This window comes from Peromyscus eremicus, chromosome 13 (assembly GCF_949786415.1).
Source record: "Peromyscus eremicus chromosome 13, PerEre_H2_v1, whole genome shotgun sequence".
In the NCBI taxonomy this organism is placed as follows: Eukaryota; Metazoa; Chordata; class Mammalia; order Rodentia; family Cricetidae; genus Peromyscus; species Peromyscus eremicus.
Genome location: NC_081429.1, coordinates 15479074 through 15497852, shown reverse-complemented (window position 1 = coordinate 15497852; position 18779 = coordinate 15479074). Strand labels below are relative to the sequence as shown.

At 38.4% G+C, this 18779-nt stretch overlaps 1 pseudogene; it reads left to right on the top strand.

The window, feature by feature from the left end:
- Window positions 1-16381: 16381 nt before the first annotated feature.
- LOC131923717 (inositol oxygenase-like) lies at window positions 16382-17449 on the top strand (annotated as a pseudogene).
- Window positions 17450-18779: the final 1330 nt, after the last annotated feature.

Sequence of the window (18779 nt, the reverse complement as noted above, 5' to 3'; positions counted from 1 at the left end):
CTACTCAGCAGAGAAAAACAATGACATCATGAGGTTTGCAGACAAATGGATGGATCTAGAAAAAATCATCCTGAGTGAGGTATCCCAGACTCAGAAAGACAAACATGGTATGTACTCACTCATAACAGGATACTAGATGTGGAACAAGGATGACTGGACTGCTACTCACATCACCAGGGAGGCTACCTGGAAAACAGGACCCCACGAAAGACACAGGGATCGCCCAATGACAGAGAAATGGAACGAGATCTACATGAACAGCCTGGACATGAGTGGGGGTAGTGAAGGGCGAGGGTCGAGGGAAAGAGAGCTTGGGTGAGTGGGAGATCCCAGCTGGATCAACAACAGAGAGGGAGAACAAGGAATAGGAGACCATGGTAAATGAAGACCACATGAGAATAGGAAGAAACAAAGTGCTAGAGAGGCCCACAGAAATCCACAAAGATACCCCCACAACAGACTGCTGGCAATGGTCGAGAGACAGCCCGAAATGACCTACTCTGGTGATGGGATGGTCAAACACCCTAATTGTCGTGCTAGAAACCTCATCCAACTACTGAGGGATCTGGATGCAGAGATCCAGGACTAGGCCCCAGGTGGATCTCTGGGAGTCCAATTAGTGAGAATGAGGAGGGTTTATATGAGCGAGAATTGTTGAGACCAAGGTTGGATAAAGCACAGAGACAAATAGCCAAACAAACGGAAACACATGAAATATGAACCAATGGCTGAGGGGTCACCAACTGGATCAGGCCCTCTGAGTGGGTGAGACAGTTGATTGGCCTGATCTGTTTGGGTGGCATCCAGGCAGTGGCACCGGGTCCTGTGCTCATTGCATGAGTCGGCGGCTGTTTGAAACCTGGGGCCTATGCAGGGTCCCTTGGCTCGGCCTGGGAGGAGGGGACTGGACCTACCTGGACTGAGTCCACCAGGTTGATCTCAGTCTGTGGGGAAGGCTTTGTCCTGGAGGAGATTGGAATGGGGGGGCGGGCTGGGGGGAAGGTGGGAGGGTGGGAGGGGGGAGAACAAGGGAATCTGTGGCTGATATGTAGAACTGAATTATATTGCAAAATAAAAATTTAAAAAAAAAAGATAAAAGTAAAAATATGCCAGAAAAAAAAAAAGTGCAGGACCTGGATGAAACAGGGGAGAGGTCATGATGTCCTGTGAATAGAGAGAAGTTAGGTTTGCCAGGGTCTTGAAATATGCAGACTGTTCCAAGCTTGTTTACATACTATAATTTCCTGAAATAAGCTACAATGTCCTTATAACTGAGAGAAGCCAGGATGAAGTTGAAAAGAGAGGAGCTGGTGGATACCATGGTTCTTGAGAAGGATTAAGATGCCTCAAGCCCGGTTAAAGATAGAGATGTTCCAGGACTGTTTAGGGGAAGAGACGTTCCAGACATAAAGTTGCATGGATTTCCTGGACTTGGAGAGTTACAGTGACACCTGAAAAATGCAGAACAGCCAGGATCCCCTGAAAATGAAGAGATATCATCACGTCCAGGAGTTCCATTTGAGTGAGGATGATCTAGGAATGGAGCGAAACCTCAATGTTCAGCTACACGAGTGTAGCCATATTTCCTGCTAGTGGAACTTACAGGGAAGCACTGTGCCAGAGAAAGACTGGGATGCCACAGGAATGGAGAGCGGTTGGAGTGCCCAGTGAATGGACTTGGGCTTGTTCTGAGAAACTAAGATAATGGAAACAAGAAGAACTGTCAGTGGAAAGAGTGTGTCCTACATTTCCCAGAAAGTAGAGGAGGTAGATTGCCACAGGCTTGAAAAGGGATCAGGAAGCCATGCTAAATGAAAAGATGTAAAGGATTCAGGATGCTGCACAAATGGATAGGCATCTGGAGTCCCCATATTTGAAGATGGACTTAGATACTTGCTTCAGGAAGGTGCCCAGGATTCCCTAGTTCTGGAGATGGGAAAGAAGGTACTGGTTCTAGCGGTCAGGAATATCCCACAAGTGGATAGGTATCTGGATGTCCTGTGTAGGTATGTGGGGAAGAATGGAAAACCAGCTTAAGAAGAGCACCTGATTTTGTGAGGGACCTCTTTGGTGCTGGTCTCAAGAGACACAACAATGCACCAGACATGGAGTCTGGCTAGACCTGTAATACTCCAAAAATAGAGAGTGGTTGGTATCAACCATTGAAGGAAGGGATCTGTATGCTCCAGAACAGAGTGGAGCCAGGATACTATGAATTTTGATAAGGGACAGAATGCCCTGAATCTATTTGTGGCTCTAGATTGAAGAGTAGCCTGGATGTCCAGAAATCCAGATGAGCCAGGGTAGTAGGGATTAATATATAGGGTTCTTATATCTCTTCATATTGATGCACCTCAAAGGAATTGTTGAACATAGTGATTTAAATTCCCTTCTAAACAACTTCATCATTAATCTTGATATGAAGAAGTCAAAAATCAGCTTTTTCACTCTAATCTTCACCAGTAAGCACAACAATTAGAGTCTCTTTATCACTTGAAACCATTTGCTGTCATTAGAACAACTACTTTCTCAGCTAGTAACTCTTCCATACACTACAACCTAAAAGGTATGCCCATTTTCTCTTCTCTCCCTTTTATTCTTCTCCTCCAAAAATGCTCTTAAAATATTAGTATCCTGACAATCCCTGTGTTTAAACACCCTTTCCCAAAACTTCCCCAATTCTTCTTATTCCTTAGTTTCTAAAAGTTACTGGAATCTTTGGTTTTATTCTCTCTATAGTCAGTGTCTCCTGCAGAAGATGATATGACTAAGTGACCAACGTATGGGTGGTATAGACACTATGGGCATGCTGGGAAGACCTGGGTCATCCATAGCTACTTCTAGACAATGTGTGGTTTTCTTGTGCCTCTCAGAACAGTAGACAATTTTAAATTTCTGAATCATTTATTTGTGAAACTATCTGTTTAAAATTTTCAGACCATGCTTGATGGTAGGTGACTGGAACAAGAAAAATTAAAATTTTTGGTAAGGGGGGACTATTTTTACTTCAAGAAAATTACCCCAAGGCTCTTGTAAGCTCACTGAACATCTCACGAAACTTTAAAGATGTAATGATATCTGTATAGCCTTCAGAGAAATGGGACACAGGAGAGCTGACTTTTAAATACAAGAGGAAACCATAAGTCCTATGACTCCTTGTGGGATGCCTCATCCCTAACAGGCTTGAGAGCCAGCCGGCCCAAATCAGTAAAAAAGATACTTTCTGAGAGCCAAACTGGGTCTGTCTAATGGCCTTAGCAACAGCAGCTGAGATATGATCTGGAGATGACCTGGACCAATGAGAGGCAGCCATGTCATGCCTGCCTATGCCTTCCCCTCCCACCACTGATATATAAGGCTTGCCTCTTCTTGAATAAATTGATCTTATTGTTTCAACATTCTCCCAGAGTCTTTGTTGTTGACTCTGTGCCTACTTGGCCCTCTCCCACAAAGGGAACAACAGCACAGGACCTTGCCACAGCTCCTCTCTAAACTGTATGTTCCTATGTGTCAGAATTATTATTTTTGAGGGAATCAACATCAATTGTCACCTCACTGTACCATCAGTAGAAAGCTATCTACTTCACCCTTAGAACTGCCGGAAAGAAAAATACTTTTTCAGAAGTTGATATTGAAACTTTTAATAAGCACCTATCCTAAATCACATGATAGATCTAGGGCTTTCCACGAGTACCTAATCATAGTAGAATGTGAGCTTTTAGCTTGCCTGCAGTAGTATGTTCTTTATATGGAAAGAATAAGAGGATGACATTTGAACATCTGCAGCTAGACTTGCCTTCTGTAACAGTATTGAAATTCCTAAAAAAGTTTCCCATTTCTTTTCTATAAATTCAGAGTATCTTAATTCTTTTTTGAATTTGTTCTTGAAAGAGAAAGATGTGTATTGTGTATCTTATCTCAAATGTGTAATGAGAATCAGAGGCCACGTGGAAGTTTAATTTTATTATGTATCTTCAAGCTCCTTTGCCTTGTTTGCAAGTAGTAATCACAAAAGAGAAATGTAGTTCAAAACCACAAGCCAGTTTAAGAGTTAGTTTGTAACCTAGATGGATTACCTCATGCCTCTCCCATTCTGCTAACTGAGGTATCTGAGAATTTCTTGGTTTCTTGGTTCACTTGCTTTGGAATTCTTTGGCAATCCATTCACATCACAAGCCACTAACACAATTCTGAACCCTGCCAGCCTCCTTTCTTTCCTTACTCAGACAATTGCATGATGTATTGCACCCATTCAGTCAAGCCTTCCCGTTTGACCTTTCAGAAAGCTCTTGCAAGTACATACCTTGCCTTCTTTGTTAATAGCTTCTAACTGCACACTTGAGCAGGAATTTGCCAGGCTAGATGTGCCACCATGGATTCTCCAAACTATGGGGTGTAAATGTTTCCCTTGTGAAAAACAATTATTACTCTTTTCATGACTTGCACCAGAGATTATTTCTTGAGGAAAAATACGAAGCCTTGACACTTAAATCATGGAGATAAGTTTGGGTGAAGCTCATACATAGTTTTGCCATATTATTAAAAAATGATTGCATTGCTACAAATCCAGCAGAGCCAATTAAAAATTGAAATCAGATGGTGGCTTGAATAAAAGATGTCTCCCAGTAAGTCTCAGGCACCTTGAGTACTTAGTCCCTTGATGGTGGTTGTTTAAGGGAGAATTAGGAGGTACAGTCTAGCTGGAGGAAGTACATCTACTGGGAACTGACTGAGATTTTAAAAGGTTTGTGCTATTTTTAGTTCTGTCTGCTTCTTGTTTGTGTATCAAGATGTGAGTTCTCAACAGCTGCTCTGATGGCACATGTGCCTGTTTGTTGCCATGCTCCCTGCTGTGACAGTGATGGACTCTTATACCTCTGGAACCACAAGCCTTTTTTCTATAAGTATCCTTGGTTGTGGGGTTTTATCACAGCATTAGAAAAGTGACCAGGACAGAAGATCAGCAGGAAGTGGGCTATATCTATGAAGAAATTGACCATGTCAGTTTTGGAAGAAATGTGGAAGACTTTGAGACTTTGGACTAGAAAAGCAATTAAATGCTGTAAGCAAGGCTTAATGGGATATCCTAGTAATGTAAGACAGTAGTGCTGAGAACAGTGTGGAATGCAGAGGCACAGCTCCAGAGGGTTCAAAGGTGAGCAAAATTAGCAACCAGGCTAGAGATCATGTTTGTGTTATTTTTGGCAAACCTTTGGATGCTTTCTGCTCATATTGTAAGAACTTGCCTGAGACAAAATTTAGAAATGATAGGCTAATTTCTTTGGTTGAGGAGATTTCAAGATAGCCATGTATTGACTATAGTACATAGTTGTTAGCAATCACTCTGATGCAGGTAACCATTGAAAAGAGCAAAAGGGGCATAAAGAAATGCAAAATTTACAGTTTGGAGAAAAAAATGCACACTATTATAGGTATTATTTATTACTTCCCAATCCCTTCCCTACCTGGCTGCCCTTCCCCCAACTTAACCCTTCCTATTCCATTATTCCCCTTTAATCCTGTATACCACCATGTTCTATCACCTTTCCCTTAAAACTCCCATGGTCTGTTATTTATTTCCTGACTTCATCAATAGGTCACACTGTCCTCATTTTTGCTACAAATATCTGTAAAATGGTATAAACATAAACAATCACAGTACTATGATTGCCAACATAACATCTAAAGCTGACTTCCTTTTACTCTTATGACAAAATGGGAATAGTTAATGACCCTGTGACCTGTAAAATCCTGGGTGATGTGGACATTGCTGATATTCATACTGCCATGTCATGGCTGATCAGTTCACTGACAACACAGGAGAGCAATGCAATGTTCCTTCTCCAGTTTGAGGGCTCCACTCATTTCCCTTCGGATTTTGTTCAAAAAATGGGACTTTCCTCCTCTTTTATAAGCTCTTCTATGGGATATTTATTTGGTTGTATTTGTTTTATTAATTTATCATTTTCCCCCCTCTAACTCACATGCAAAATATACATAAATGTAAATTTTATTGCAGCAAGTAATCATGTCTACTTCCTGCTGTATTCTAGATACCCAGATTCACCTCTAATAATTAGCAAATCTGTCATCATATTTTAGGCCACATATTATGTATGTGAGTCAAGGAGAAGAAAAATAAGTTTATGTATACATTATATATAGATATAGATATAGATCTTTCTGCATAGAGTATATATAATTGTTTGCTTTTATTTTACATGTCACATTATATATATATGTATATATATACATATATATATATATATATATATATATATAATACTGTTAGTAACCCATATGACATATGGTTATATTGCTGTACAAATACTTATGCGTTTTGTGCATGTTTGGTGTTCATATGTATGCATATATGCATTCAAGTACCTGTATGTGTGTTTGCATGTATATACATGTGCAGGCCAGAGGCTTACTTTGTTTTTCCTCAATTATTTTCCATCTTGTTTTTTGACACAAGGTGTCTCATTGAACCTGGAACTTATCTATTTGCCTAGCCTGTGTGACCAGCTTACTTTAGGAGCTTTAGTCTCTGCTTTCCTGGTGTTGGGACTTCAGATACAGACCCCTGCATCCTGCTGCTTTTGTGGGTGCTAGGATCACACACTCAGGTAAAGTGATTGCACAGTAAGCAACTGACAAAATGAACCATCTCATAAACTGTAAGAGGAGGGAAAATTACATTACATGCACACACATATGTGATTACTTAATCCAATGGAGAATCAACAATGTAAAACTTGAAATCTGTTAGTTGTTATTTTCTTCTGTTTCTTATGTGTTGTTTGGTTTTGCTGCCCAATTTTGCTCAGAGTCTTCTTAAACTCATAGTCCCTAGCCTCCCAAGTAGCTGTGATTGCAAGACATACATAGCTGCAACAACATGAGGCCTGCTACAGATTAGATTTTCCTGCCCACAGTAAAAAGATAACATGATGTGTGCTCTTAACCGATACATGTTACATGTAACATGATAAATGTTAATGAGGTAAGATGCTTAAGTTCAGTGTACATAGCATAATATTGAATGAGGTAAATCCATCTCCTCAAATGTTTATCATTCCTTCATACTACACATTTTCAAAATTATTTTCTTCCAGCTTTTGGGCCTATGCATTTTGTTACTGTTACCTACAGTCATTCTGATGTGAAGTAGTAGTACTTCAGAACTTGGCTCCATCCTATCTAACCCTGATATAACATCATTTCAGATATCTTTATTTTATAGAATGAAATATAACACATTATCATTCATGTGACAACTTTTTCTTAAACTAGCTTTATGTAAAAAAGAATTTATAAAAGTACTTTCTCTGCAAACATAAGGAGTTTAATTCTTGTGATCAGCACCCACTTAAATAGCTAGGCTTAGCTAGCTATACCTAAGCATTGTTTGGGAAGTAGTAAAGACAAGAAGGTACTGAAAGCTCAGTGGTCAGTCACACTAGCCAAAGTTATGAACTTCCATCTCAGGGAGTGACCCTGTCTCAAGACAGTAACTTAAAGAATGATAGAGAAAGTCACTGGGACAATCTGCTCAGGCCTTTGCATGTTCAGTTACACAGACACTTACTTGCTCACATACAACACATACACACAAACACACAAACACACACACACACACAAACACACACACACACACACACACACACACACACAAACACACACACGCATGCATAGACAAAACCAAAAGAAGAAATTATAAAATACTGTTTTCTATTGAGTTTATAGGAGAAAGTATAAGTATAGTTTTAAATATTTAACATTATTTCATGATGTTTGTGAAAACTGAGCTATGGAACTGAAATATCAAATCTCAGTGTGAACTTAGAAGTTTTTTTTTAAGATATAACCATATTGTGATAGAAAGTGTGCATCTCTATTTGAAGCTGATACAAACTGATCTAAACTGAAGAGTGTAATATGATTCCGTTTAAACTTATGCTCTATAGTGAGAATCCCAGTAAGCCATATGGCTGTATGATAGTTTTTACATTGTGCCTAATGTACAAACTTGGTTTATCTTTTCAATTGAATTTCTTAGTTACATTTAAGTTATGCACTAGTTCTATAAACACCATGAAACACCCAAAGACTGATTAGAATATTGCTAAGGGACTGAATTTACCAGTGTGCCATAGTTTAAGATGAGAATATATTCAGTGGAATATGTGAAGGCTAGGTGTTGAGTTAATGTTGAGTTCAGTAAAATGAAATGATATGTTCAGCTAAAGTTACTATCAATCTTCAGTTTAAAATGTTTAAATCAAAATAGTTTAACTTGGCCAAAGTTTTTATGTGTTATACATGTAACATATGGCTTATTTCATTTTAGGAGTCATTATAAAGAATCAAACATTTGTTGAAACTATAGATTAGAATCTTCTAAAAAACTGTCACTTTAGCATTATGTTTTATTCAAATGTATAAATATCCAATAACTAATATAACACTAGCTCTTTACAATGTAAATGTGCTCCCTAGTGCTTAGAAAATTAATAAAGAAAATCTATTTTTTCCCATGTTGTTCTAAAATATATGTATATTTCTAGGGAACAGAATCAAGTTCCTGTCCTTTGAGCTTTTTATTATCTATAGTATTGAACTCACCACTGTTTTTTTTTTTTCTTTCTCGCAGACTTTCTTAGAATTTGATTAAACTACATAGGGTTGATGATGTGGTGGCCCATGCATTTAATCCCAGCTCTCAGCTGGTAGTAGCAGGTGGATCTCTGTGCATTTGAGGCCAGCCTGGTCTACAGAACAAGTTCCAGGACAAGCAGGGCTACACAGAGAAACCCTGTCTCAAAAATAAAACAAAACAAAACAAACAAAAATTAGAACTTCAGTGCTAGTGAAGGGACTCAGCTGATAAAGTTGTTTACTGCCAAGCCTAACATACAACCAGAGTTTGATTCCGGGAACCATAGAAAGAAAGAACGGCATTTGACCAGTGACTTTCTGAACAAAATACAAACACACACACACACACACACACACACACACACACACACACACACAAACTCACACATGTACACTAAAAATTTAAAATTAAAATTATAATTATCCAATGAATAATGACAAACAGAACTATAAATGTTTAGGAATTTACTCATTATTCATTTAATCAAATGACTAATTCTTCATTTCCTTAGATATGCACCCTCTAGGGGTCCACAGCCAATGCTGCAGTACAATAACCCAAAATGGAAATAGCATCAATGGATGCCCTCCCTCGACTTCTCAACTGAACAAATATAAAGGGAGTCTAGCTGCAGCCACATGGCTGGGTTATAGCTTTACTCATCTGCTTTGTATAGAAGGAAGTAGCAATTTTGATTATGGGTAATGAAGCAGGTGCTGTTATTAAACAAACAAACATATGTTCACTCTTTAGGCTGATATTTTCATTCTGTGGTAAAGATCAGATAGCTAATAGCACAATGAATGTGTGGACTGAAACTGGAAAATAAAGTATATATGCAGATATATGTATGTATGTGCATATATGAGAACTGATTTCACATTTTACCACAATTTGCATGCCTTACTTTCATATATTATGTGCCGGTGTGATATATATTAAGAAAGAACCTATATTTTCAAATTCATTTCATATCAACATACTTATATTTGAAGATGGGAAATTGGGACAGATGGCTATTCAATCTGTATGTAAAATGAGCACATTTCAATGTAATAAGAGGGAGAATACCTGCCAGTAACTCATATTCTAGCTTTCCTTAAGCTTACTAAATACAAAGAATAATAAAAATGTTAATTGTGCTATCATAACAATCATGGTAATTAAAACAAAATAGCAACAACAGAATCATCAGCAACATCCAAGCATACCCTGAATCTAATATTTCGAGTGCTGATAAATGTGTTTTAAAATAGGTTGTAAAAGTTGAAGATATTTTGAGTGATGGTGTGTGAAATGAGGGCTTTGGGGCAGAGCTATTCTTATTCCTTTGTAGAAACCTGAATGATTTCATATCTTCAGGGCTGGAATAACTCCATAATTCAGGCCAAGTGGATTTCACTCCTGCCAAGTCAGTAGGCAATGCTTCCAAGGGCAGCACGCCGCTCCTCCTCTCCAGAGGGCATAGAATATGGATTAACCTATGTGCCACAAAATGATATCACATGGTTCTCCTGAGCAGAACAGTGACACCATTCTCCAAATGCACAAATTACTCCTCTCATGGATTACATTTCCTAAAAATTCATATTATTCTTATATTCCTCCTGAGGAAATACTCACAAAAAGGCTACATTTCATCCAAAAACAATGTAATGAGTCAAAAAGGCTTATAAATTCCACTTAGATATAGATGCTAGATTTTGAGCAGAATTAAAAATCAGTAATACAGTGATACCTACAACTGACTTAAACATTCTTTACATTCATAAGTTGATTTGCTGTATCTTATTGTATTTTCACTGTATTTTTTTTTTTTTGTTGTTGTTGTTTTTTGTTTTTTGAGACAGGGTTTCTCTGTGTAGCTTTGCGCCTTTCCTGGAACTCACTTGGTAGCCCAGGCTGGCCTCGAACTCACAGAGATCCGCCGGCCTCTGCCTCCCGAGTGCTGGGATTAAAGGCGTGCGCCACCACCGCCCGGCATGTGATCTTTTCTTTCGGAGCTGAGGACCGAACCCAGGGCCTTGTGCTTGCTAGGCAAGTGCTCTACCACTGAGCTAAATCTCCAACCCCCGTATTTTTTATTAAATGTCTAAAGCAGTGAGGAGTTTCCTGCAGTACTTTCAAACATGCATAGAATATTTTGACTGTATTTAAATTTCTTCCATTATTAACAGCACGAAAACACTGAAAACGTCAAATATTGTAGCCTACAGGTGGATAATCAAAGAGAATATGTGCAAAGATGAACAAGGACATATTATATAAACATGCTATGAACTCAACTATTGTTTTGCTTTTGTGTCCTTAGAAATACATATTTACAAATTGGAGAACTGGTTATGAAATCCCCAAGCTATTAAAATTATTTCACCTTTAACATAAAAAGCTGGAGATTTTGCTCCACAAAGTGAAAGCTCAGAAGACCCAAGTGTGATCCCCAGCGCCCACATGGCTACTCACAACTATATCTAACTCCAATTCCAGGGCCTCTGATCCTTAGTTCTGATGTCTTCAGGCACCAAGCACACATGTGGTGCATATAAATACATACAAACAAAACACTCATTCACATAAGAAAATAAAATGCATAAGCCAAAAATCAAAACTTAAAATAAGAGACACTCACATATCTTATTGCATGATAGTTGAAGGAGTAAACAAAAACATTTAGTTGGTTCTTTTGCCACAATACTGTAACTTTATAGAAATGAAATCTAACAGAGACCAGTGTGTGTGTGTGTGTGTGTGTGTGTGTGTGTGTGTGTGTGTGTGTGTAATGAAAGATGAAGAGGAGCACAGGTATATGGGTATGTATTAAAATTAAATTCTTTGTATTGCCAAAACTAAAATAAAATCAGTGCTGCTTTGCGGTATTATGGCAAACCACATATATTTGTTTGCCTTACCAAATTGCCATGAAATTTCTGATCTTTATATGTTTATCAAAATACTGTGGGAAATGGAATAATTAATAAATCATTTTGGGTAATCAGGCTTCAATAAAACAGCTCCAATGTTTCAGAAACCTGAACAACAAAGATTAATATTTCCTAATACTGCATACATATTATTAGCAACTATGACTATGCTTAAAATCATGGTACTTTGCAGAAGAGGTTGAATGAGTTCCTTGTTACAGAAATCCCAGTATTGTTAAGACAAACTCAACGACTCTACCAAGGTAAGCAAGAAGAAAATGTCAAGTCCTCTTGCAAAGTGTCTAGGTGGGTGCATATGGTGGAAAGATTGGGTTTGTATGGTTAAGCTTAAAACTCAAATCAACACAGATGTGGTCCCTTCCATGAAGCCTGAGTGAACAAGAGTGGTCAGCAGTGTGCCCCCAACACGTGCCTCTTGTATCTGCTGTCTTGGCAGAAGCACTTCCTTCGGTTCAGGGATGTTATAAACTCTTTGACGAAATAAATCTGTTACCTCCACTCCTGGTTTCTTAAGGATGTACAGATCCCACCCCACCACGTTCTCAAGAGGCCATGTGAGTTCTGAGAGTTTCCTTTTCTATGTATTAACTCCTACAACCTTCATTCTGGACTCTAGAGCTCACATTATTTTATAGCATATTTCATGATACCACCAAACAGGCCTTTTAATATTTGCTTGTGTGTGTGTGTGTGTGTGTGTGTGTGTGTCCTACTTGTGGAATCTTTTGAGAACTCTGTTTCCTTTGCTACAATTTCTAACAATCAAATTTCTTCTCCCACATCCTTTTCAATACTGTGTATGCAAATTGAGTAGATTTCCTTTTGCATTTAATTTTGTAAACACATGCTATGTCCAGACTAGAAGTGTTCACTGTCAGCTTTGACACTCCTGTGCTCTTCAAGGTCAGGTTGCAGTGTTTTCCTATCCCATTTCATATATAGTTTGAACATTTTTGTTATTTATTGGGAAGGTTTTCAAATTCCCATTATATAAATTATATAGCCCTGTGATCCTTCTTATATGCTGTCTTCTTATTCCCTTCTTCTAGAAGTCTTCTCTTTTACCTCATATTGGCTGTTTATTCACAGGGTTCCAATTTAGGTTCTGTCATTATCAGTAATGGTAACTTGCTCTGAAGTCCCACAGCTTTCTTTCCATTTGACCCAAAGCCAAATGTCTTCAGATCACCAGTGCATAATCAAAGTTGGTCCAGCAGTCTTTTCACAGGCTCACACTGTTCTCACATCCTCACTTCCCTAAAATAATAAAGTCAAATTCCAGAGTCAAGTACTTTCTATATGTATTTTTGCAATTCCAGATCATCACTGTCTTCATTATAGTGATTTGTTTAATCTCAGATTTGATTAAATCAAAAAATACTTCTCTATTCCTGCAACTAGGAAGCCAAGTATAGATGGCTTTATTAGCTTTTACTCTGTATTATTATTTTTTATATAATTTTGAAAGACCTTTCCTTAATTATTTGAAGAGTTCAAGCATTCTTAATGAAAGTTGATATAATTTCCACATTTAAACTAAAATGAAATTATGAAGTTTTTTCTCTGATTTTTAAGTTCTGGCAGATTCTCATATTATATTTATATTTTTAAAACTTATTTATAAATCTACTTTTTGTGTGTATGTGTGTGTGTTTTGTGTGGTCATGCTCACTAATGCATACCACAGCATATTCATGTTTGGAGGACAATTTGTGGGAGTTGACTCTGTCTTTTCAACATGTGGGTTCCAGCAATTGACATCTGGTCATTAGTCTTCTCAGAAAGCTCTTTAAGCCACTGAGCCATCTCACCAGCCAAATTACCTAGTATTCATTTTATAGCCCTGTTGGTCTATCACACTGTGACTTTTTTTTCCCATTTATTTATGACTTTGAGCTTTTCCTGAGTTGTGACATCCTTCCTTTAATCTTTAAACCTCACGACCTTGCTCTCTATTTCACTGGCACAACAGAAGCAACCAAACGCAAACCCTACTCATTCTCAACTTGTCTCTATTCCCCTACCATGGCTCTGATTTTTCTATACTTTGTCGAAGCTGCCTATTTATTATGAAATTCTAGAATTATACTTTGTCCATTTTTTTTCGTGCAATAGACAACTTTATTTAGAGCATAGGTAAATTTATACTCTGAGGATAAAGAGGAGCCACATGAGCAAAGTGTACAATCATCAAGCCGAGCTGCACTGGCAAAAACATATTTTATCATATAGAAATATAAACAAATAAAAATAGCCAGTTCTAAAGAATAATCTGAAGTAAACTCACTCATATCTGCTATACCTGGAAGAAAATGGAATCACATTCCCAAGTACAATTTCATGTTTTGAAGAAACTGAGGTCACAAGCCCCTTGTCTTGTTTTTATGGAGTTTTCACAGAAGCACTCAGAGTTCTCCATTCTTAGACTGTGTTCCAACAAAGGATCATGCCATCTGCATAAAGTAATAACTTGACTTTTTAATTTTTTCTTTGTATCCCTTTTCTGTATTTTGATTAACTGTCCTGACTACAGATTTAAGCACAGAGTAAAGTAAGTGTGAAGAGAATCATTATTATCTTCTCATTCTAAAGTTTAGAGGAAGTGGCTTAAGGCTTTTTTTTTTTCCTATATCACCTACCATTTTTTTCATACAAAATACTTGTTATATCAAAGTATGATCCACTATTCCTAGATTTTTCAAGGATTATCATAGAGGGATGTTAACGTTTGTCAAAGGATTTTCCTTCATCTATTAAGATGATTTTGCACTGTCAATTCAATTTCTGATATGTTTTGCATTTATTGTTGGGTGACTGTTAAACAATCATTGCTTTAGCAGCTTGAAAATAATTCAATATTTGGTGAAATATATTACATAAGCTCATTAGCAAGTATCTTATTGAGGATTTTTGTTTTTAGGTTACCTAGAAAATTTCTTTTTCTTTTTCTTTTTCTTTCTTTCTTTCTTTCTTTCTTTCTTTCTTTCTTTCTTTCTTTCTTTCTTTCTTTCTTCTTCTTATGTTTTTAGCTGAATTGAGCTTGTGGGAGCTCACAGACTCTGGACAGACAGCTAGGGAGCCAGCATGAGACTGACCTAGGCTCTACGCATCTGGGTGACAGTTGCAGTTGCATAGCTTGTTCTGTTTGTGGGCCCCCTTGCAGTGGGACCAGGACCTGTCCCTGATTCATGAGGGAGCACTTTGGGAACTATTCCCTATGGTGGGATGGCTTGTTCTACTTCTCATGTAACTACCATGAAATTTCATACAGTTTGTAAACAAAAAAAAAAGAAAAGAAAAGAAAAAGAAAGAAAGAAAATGGAAATGAGGGTGTGAAATCTCAGTGCTGCAAGATGAGTATGAGTAAGCCACATATGTTGAAGAATGGTGGCCAACTTCAGACTCTTCAAGAAAGTGGAATCTTAATCCCTCCTGAAAATCCTAGGTTTGCATAACTTATGTGCATTTGGCAGCAAATTCATCCCAGTAGTGACTGGGTCAGCCTTATAGATCAATGTTTACTCAAGGCTGTATTACGTTCAATAGATTCATTAGAAGCACAGGTTCAGTCAACTCCAAGTGTTCTCATCTTTCACTCCTGTATTCCAAACAACCTTACTTTTCAGAATATTAAAGACAAGCCATCATAGTTGGGTGAACCAGGTTTTGTGACCATTCAGAAATTCAGTGAAAAATTTAGTGTGAGAAGATATGAGAAATATGTGGTGAGATTTCTTAGAAAGGGCTGCTAGAGTATCTGTGGTCTGTTTTCCAAAACAGAAGGGATAGCAGTGATTTGTTGTTGTTTTTCCTTAAGATTGAAACAAAATATGATATAGAAAAAGAAGTTAAGGTCATACTGAAATTTTTCTGCCCTCATAAGGAGCCAGGGATGCCCATTCTTTATTTGGAACATTGACACAAGACATTGAGAATCAAGTGACAATTTTTTTGCCATGAAGAGCAACCACTCCCTTCATTTTCTGAAGTGAACCAAAAAGGTCTGTTTCATACCACATATTGTTTTTGCTCAGTGATGGAGCTACATTAAATGAAGCAGCTGCCAATAACTTCAAAACCTATAGAATAACACAAATTATTGATACTAGCATTGTCAGGATAACAAGCCTCATTTTGATTAAAAGAAATGCATTGCTTAGGAATTTAGCTCAACTAAAAATCGCATACCATGTTCAAGGCTCTGTGTTCATTGTCTTGTGCACTAAATAATTACACACACACAGAGAGAGAGAGAGAGAGAGAGAGAGAGAGAAAGAAAGAGAGAGAGAGGCACTAGTGTTACAGCAACTTGAAGTTTTATATTCTCCATTAAAAATTGATACATATAAAAGCACATTTCGCAGCAGACAAATGTACTAGACAAATGGGGTTGCAGTTAAAAATGGTCATTCCATTTTACCACATTTTCCTTACAGAATCCGCTCTGCTTCTCTTTCCTCTATTTAGTTTCCTTTGTTCTTTGGCATGAGTTCAGGGTCCTTAAGTACATTTTACCTCCCACTATTTATACCATGTTTAACATAGCTGTCAGCACAGCTTTTTCCAAGTGCAGTGCCCTTTGAATTCACTGAATACATAAACAATTAAATGGAACAATTAAGAAAATTCCCCACGATAATTTTTCCAACAATTTTTCTCCTAAACTGGATGTGATGTGAATTTTCTTTGGTTATATTATTTCATGTCTAAGCTTTCCTTCCTTTTAAGAGTAATGTCGACCTTCGAACTTGCCATCTGATCTCTGCTGCCACCCAGGATGAGGGTGGATGTGGACCCAAACCCTTCCCTGGTCTATCAACCCGATGTGGACCCAGAGTTGGCCCAAAGCAAGGGCAGCTTCCGAAGCTACACTGCTTGCCCATTGTTGGATTGCATCTTTACCACCTACAATTTCATGCACACACACCAGACGGTGGAATTTGTCAGCGGGAAGCATATCCAGTTTGGAAGCTTTTCATACAAGAAAATGACAGTCACGGATGCTGGGAACATGCTAGATGATCTGGTAGATGAATCAGACCTGGATGTAGATTTCCCCAACTTCTTTCATGAATTCCAAACAGCAGAGGGCATCCGAAGAGCCCACTCAGACAAAGACTGGTTCTACCTGGTCGGACTTCTGCATGACCTGGGGAAGATCCTGACTCTGTGGAGGGAACCTCAGTGGGCCATTATTGGAGGCACTTTTCCCCTGGGCTACCACCCCCAGGCCTCCGTGATACTCTGTGACTCTACTTTCTAGGACAATCCTGACCTTCAGGACCCTCGATACAGCACATAACTTGGCGTGTACCAGCCCCACTGTGGACTTAAGAATGTCCTTATGGAGTCAGACGCGCTGGACCTGCCTGGACTGAGTCTACCAGGTTAATCTCAGTCCGTGGGGGAGGCTTTGCCCTGGAGGAGGTGGGAATGGGGGGTGGGCTGGGGGGAAGGTGAGGGGGGCCAGAGGGGGGAGAACAAGGGAATCCATGTTTGATCTGTAGAACTGAATTGTACTGCAAAATAAAAATAAAAATTAAAAAAAATGTCCTTATGTCCCGGGGTCATGACGAGTACCTGTACCAGATGATGAAGTTGAACAAGTTCTCCCTACCCTCTGAGGCCTTCTATAGGACCCGATTCACTCCTTCTATCCACAGCACACGGTGGTGACTACCTACAGCTTTGCAGCCAGCAGGAACTGGATATGCTGCCCTGGGTGAAAGAATTCAACAAGTTTGACCTCTACACCAAAAGCCCCGAGCCTCCAGATGTGGACAGCCTGCGGCCCTACTATCAAGGGCTGATTGACAAGTACTGCCCCAGCATCCTGAGTTGGTGACTAGTTCCCAGTGTCCAATGTCCAGCACCTAGGATGGACACTAGCAGGCACAATAACAGCCCTCTTCAGCCTTACTCGGGGCCCCATACACCCCTCTACAGTTCCCAACCATTATGGTTGAGGTCACTTGTGTCAGGTATCAATAAAGACTAAAGAGCTTAAAAACAAAAGAGGAATGTCCTTAAGTTATGGAAGAACTGAATTTTAAATAAAGAGATATAGTAACTTATGTAACTTATTAAGGCCATAGAATAAGTATTCTATGACACTGTTGTTTAAACTTGTTTTCATTTTTTTAAAGTATATCAAATCTCGATCTTCTTGTGGAAATAACTCAGGAAAATATGAAACACGTTTGTTTAATATTGCAGTTCTGTATTTAGTGTGATTTTCTCTCTGTATTGTGATTATTTACTAAAGAAGTTAAAAACAGTGTTAAAGAAAGAAAAATTCTTTGTTACTAAATCAAACTTATAGGGTATGTCTTAGAGGATTTAATGGGACTCTTAAATATCCCATCACTTTGAAAAAAAAAAGCACCTGATTGGTATGGTTTATGAATTTTCAAATATGATAGAAAAAACATTATTTTTCTACAAAAAGAAGAAGGTAGTTTGGCCTAAAAGAAACAATATTAAAAGTTCTGAATATTGGGCTGGGATATCACTCAGTGGAAGAGTGTTTGCCTAGTATTTACAAAACCCTGTGCTAAAGTCTAACACCATGAAAACTTAGTACAGATTCACATAAAAGACAATTATTAGCAATAACCTCCTCCAGAATTAATGATAAATTACTTGGCCAAAAAATCCTTTGATGTATAACGCTGTCCTGTGTGCAAGATATGCTAGAGAAATGCACAAAGCTTGTGGAGTAACCAACCAATATCTGATTTAACTTAAGTCCTGCTTTATGAGATGGAATCATTCCTGACACTCCTTGGGTGACTAAGAACCTGAATCTAGATAGACCAAAGACATAGGGGAAAACTAAATATACTGTTCTAAAAAAAAAAAAAATCTACCAGTAAAATAATTCCTAATGACATTCTGCCATATTCCTAGACCAGAGATTTGCTCAGCCACCAACAGAGAAGCTTCCTTCTGCAGCAGATGAGAACAAGCACACCACAGCAGAAGAATATGGAGAGAGTGAAAGACCTTGGAACACTTGGCCCTAAAGGAGATGGCTCCATCAAATCCCTCTCCTCAGCATTTAGGAAAGCCCAAGAAAGGGGAAGTGCAAAGAATGTAAGAACCAGAGGACACGGAGGACACCAAGAAAACAAGATGCTCTAATCAACGTGATTGACACACATATGAAGCTGAGA